A 5,017-nucleotide genomic window follows, 5' to 3' on the forward strand; every position below is an offset into this window, starting at 1 on the left:
ATTTTACCATAGCCAATTCAACCAACTTGTATATCTCTGGACTGTGGGATGAATCCAGAGCACCCGGAGGAAATCCATGCAGACACAGGGTGAACTTGCAAACTCCCCACAGTTGCCCATGTTTGGAATCAAAGCTGGGTTCCTGGCAATATAAGGCAGTAGAGCTAGCCACAGTGCCACCATGCCACCTGCGTTATTAAATCCTTCCAATTGTTATCATTTCACCAGAACATCCAATGGAACAACACATGAATGTGGAAAAATGAAATCCATGAACTAAAAGCAATGCACAGCATGGTGGCAATGAATAATAACGAGTAAAATCACAACATCAGTGCAGAGCAGGAGAGCAGTCTGATGAACAAGTGTGGGATGGCAAAGAACATACTGGAGCAAAAGCAGCAATAGGAATCCTCTCATTCTGTTCCAGCTTTTGTCTGTAATATACTGAATGAACATCTGCAATGGGTTGCAAACTGATCATCAAACTTCTGCTGCAGTACAAACATTCGCCCTGTCTGTGATGAATCAGATGAATTTTGCATAGCGCTTTCAGAAGTATGAAGCTTCAGAACTGTTTCCTGTCTGAGTAATCATTACATCTATTTTTCAGATTTAATTCTGTAACCACAGCTCAACTGATTTTCTTTCTTCTTACAGTTTTCTCCAAGGCAGTTGGTGAACTATTAACTGAATTCACCAATTTAGAAAATCCCTTGATATGTATGTTCTGCAGTTGAGAATTTCATTGAATTTACACAGATATTAATGTCATCTGCAGACATCAGTTCAGTAACTCCAAATATATACATTTAAATGTTTCAGGTTGGTCCTTGGAAAATTGAGTTGCACTGACCATAATTTGTTCTTAAATTTCTGCGGTTTTTTGTGCTTGTTACCATGGTGTAGAGGGATTGTAATGGGAATAAAATAATACGTCTAAGCAGAGACACATACCAATTCCTCCAATGTAGCTGAAAGCAGAAGTACATTCATTCTTTGTTTCATGTGTTTTCAGTTTGTTTCTTTGTCCTTTTTCAAAAACTAAAGTGATGCCAAACAGTACAGAATTTATTCGAACTTTTAATTAATCCCAAACTTTCTGCATTAGTGGAAGTGATCTTTTATCATTAACTGTGCAGTAATTTAACAATAACATTATATCTGTCATATTTTTAAAATTTTGAGTTCTTTTCTCCACTGAAACATCCTTATATTTAAGAATGGATTTTGGGAAAAAAAGTTCAATCACATAAGTTCAAAAACAATGTTAAGGCATTAGGTTTTGGTGTTGTTTTCCCAAAGACGAATTAATAAGTAATTTGACTGTTTTTGCAAACACTGAACTATTCACACTATTACATTAGCAAGTGGTTGGCCCTTGTTTGGGAATTCATGAGAGGGTCTATGTTGCAGGCTTTCTTTCTGAGTTATGAACAGATGTAGATAAAAGGATAGAACCATTAACGTTTGTAAGAAGAATGGAGTAGGTGTGTTGGAAGTTTATACTGTTTAAGCCAAGCAAGTCAATCCACTGCCCTGTGGTAATGTAGCATATTCATTATTTTGTGTTTGTATGTAAAGATAAATTGTCTTGATTTAATTGAGTTAGACCGTGTCCACTTGTTAACTGCAGGTAGGATAGCTGAAACATTATTTGTATTCAGACTGATGTTACTAAACGTGTCCTCAATGAACCTGTAAACATTTGGAGAGATTGTGAGAAGATAACATTATTAATGTTTAGGATAGGCTGTTATTTATTAAATAAGTGACCAAGTGGGATACATTTTACCAACTGGACTTCAGCTAAATGACTAGGGGACAGCAGTCCTGGTGTGAGACTTGGTCAATTTTGAAGTCAGGGCATTATGTACATGGGATTATTGGCCTTCAGGGCCATGGAGTAGGCTGTCAGGGCTGGACTGGAAGTTGGTAGATCTCAATAGCTGGAAGGTGAAGAGACAAAGCAGTTAATGTCACAACTAGTTTTGTGGCATCGAAATGAGCTCCTGTTGGGCCACGAAACTAAAGGAAGCTGGTGATTCCCTTCAGTTGAGTCAACAGTTGAAATTGACTGGATGCAATGTGCATGTTAGGTTTTCTACTCAGTTAAACTCAAATGTGGCAGTTGGACGATCCAATGTATGTCATGTGAGAGAATGACATTGTCATTAAATGGGTCTATTGTTTGATTCAGGGATTGGTAGCAGTGACAGTGATATTGCTACTGTGGTGATAAGACATTGAACATCATTTTAAAAGTGCTTACAACCTTGTTGCCAACAAATTAAGACGATTAAAAACACAGCTTTCTGAATCTATTTAAGCATATAAGGAACTTAACACCATTTCTAACTTCTGTTACTGATTCTGAAGGTATCTACAGCAGGCCTTACTTTATAGTAATATATAGACCGATAAAAACAGATGTCTCACCAAAAATACATGACACTGACAAAGATAGCAGTTTATTCATTCAGAACCATTGCAATCCTAATAGGAACTAAATATTGATTTCAAATGCATTGTGTAATGTGTATTATTTGTGTTCATGTTGTTTTATGTCAATATATTGTAATATTATTTATTTTACTAAGGTCTTTCCAAGTGTTGGAATTAGGGAACATCGACCATTTAATTTGTTCATTCAGCTAATTGGATTCTAAGATTCACTTTAGGGGCCAAATCAATTGAATTGCATAATATCAAATTTCGTAACATTTAACTAAAGTTACATATCCTTATTAATTCAACCTTACAAATCTGAAACTAAACTGTGTAACTTATAAATAGGTGTCAACAAATTCCACCGAAAATCTTTAAACTTCCTCAGAAATGTTCTAACATTACCTATTAAATAACTCTTCCATTTTCTCTGCCTCTACCTCTAAATTAATTCAGTATCTTCAAATAACAAAGAACAGCACAGGAACAGGCACTTTGGCCCACCAGGGTTGTGCTGACACATAGAGTCATAGAGATGTCCAACCCAACCAGATATCCGAAATTAATCTAGTCCCATTTGCCAACACTTGGCCCATATCCCTCTAAATCCTTCCTATTCATATTCCCATCCAGATGCCTTTTAGATATTAAAAATCACACAGCACCAGGTTACAGTCCAACAGATTTATTTGGAAGTTCTAGCCTTCGGAGTGCTGCCCCTTCGTCAGGTAGCTAGTGGGGCAGGATCATAGGGCATAGAATTTATAACACAAGATCATAGTATCATGCAACTGAAATGATATATTGAACAAACCTAGATTGCTGTTAAGTCTTTCATCCTTTAGAATGTGTTGCAGGTCCCATCATCCTCTATTATTTCCTCTGGCGTTCTTTGCACATGTTATCTGCTGCGTGAAAAGGTCATCCCTTAGGTCCCTTTTAAATCTTGCCCCTCACATCCTAAACCTATGTCCTCCAGTTCTGGACTTGCCTATCCCAGGAAAAATAACTTGTCTATTTACTCTATCCATGTCCCTCATGATTTTATAAACCTCTATAAGTTCACCACTCAGCATCAGATGTTCCAGGGAAAACAGCTCCAGTCTATTCAGCCTCTCCTTATAGCTCAAGCCCTTCAACCCTTACAACATCGTTGTAAATCTTTTCTGAACCCTTTCAAGTTTCACAACATCTTTTCTATGGGTGGAAGACCAGAATTGCACACAATATTCCAAAAGGTGGCTGAACTAATGTCCTGTGCAGCCTCCCAACTCCTATACTCAATGCTCTGACCGATAAAGGAAAGCATAAAAAATGCCTTCTTCACTACCTTATCTACCACTTTCAAGAAGCTCACAAACTTGATGGAGTTTTTGAGGAAGTAACAAAGAGGATTGATGAGGGCAGAGCAGTAGATGTGATCTAAATGGACTTCAGTAAGGTGTTCGACAATGTTCCCCATTGGGATACTAATTAGCAAGGTTAGATCTCACGTACTACAGGGAGAACTAACCATTTGGATACAGAACTGGCTCAAAGATAGAAGACAGAGGGTGGTGATAGAGGGTTGTTTTTCAGATTGGAGGCCTGTGACCAGTGGAGTGCCACAAGGATCGGTGCTGGGTCATCTACTTTTTGTCATTTACATAAATGATTTGGATGCGAGCATAAGAGGTACAGTTAGTAAGTTTGCAGATGATACCAAAATTGGAGGTGTAGTGGACAGTGAAGAGGGTTACCTCAGACTACAACAGGATCTGGACCAGTGGCCCAATGGGCTGAGAAGTGGCAGATGGAGTTTAATTCAGATAAATGCGAGTTGCTGCATTTTGGGAAAGCAAATCTTAGCAGGACTTATACACTTAATGGTATGGTCCTAGGGAGTTTTGCTGATCAAAGAGACCTTGGAGTGCAGGTTCATAGCTCCTCGAAAATGGAGTCGCAGGTAGCTAGGATAGTGAAGAAGGCATTTGGTATGCTTTCCTTTATTGGTCAGAGTATTGAGTACAGGAGTTGGGAGGTCATGTTGCGGCTGTACAGGACATTGGTTAGGCCACTGTTGGAATATTGTGTGCAATTCTGGTCTCCTTCCTATCGGAAAGATGTTGTGAAACTTGAAAGGGTTCAGAAAAGATTTACAAGGATGTTGCCAGGGTTGGAGGATTTGAGATATAGGGAGAGGCTGAACAGGCTGGGGCTGTTTTCCTTGGAGCATCAGAGGCTGAGGGATGACCTTATAGAGATTTACAAAATTATGAGGGGCCGTGGATAGGATAAATAGGCAAAGTCTTTTCCCTGGGGTGGGGGAGTCCAGAACAAGAGGGCATAGGTTTAGGGTGAGAGGGGAAAGATATAAAAGAGACCTACAGGACAACTTTCTTCATACCGAGGGTAGTATGTGTATTGAATGAGCTGCCAGAGGAAGTGGTGGAGGCTGGTACAATTGCAACATTTAAGAGGCATTCAGATGGGTATATGAATAGGAAGGGTTTAGAGAGATATGGGCTGGGTGTTGGCAGGTGGAACTAGATTGGGTTGGGATATCTGGTCGGCATGGACTGGTTGGACA

The sequence above is a fragment of the Chiloscyllium plagiosum genome, chromosome 14, assembly GCF_004010195.1.
Source record: "Chiloscyllium plagiosum isolate BGI_BamShark_2017 chromosome 14, ASM401019v2, whole genome shotgun sequence".
Classification (NCBI taxonomy): domain Eukaryota; kingdom Metazoa; phylum Chordata; class Chondrichthyes; order Orectolobiformes; family Hemiscylliidae; genus Chiloscyllium; species Chiloscyllium plagiosum.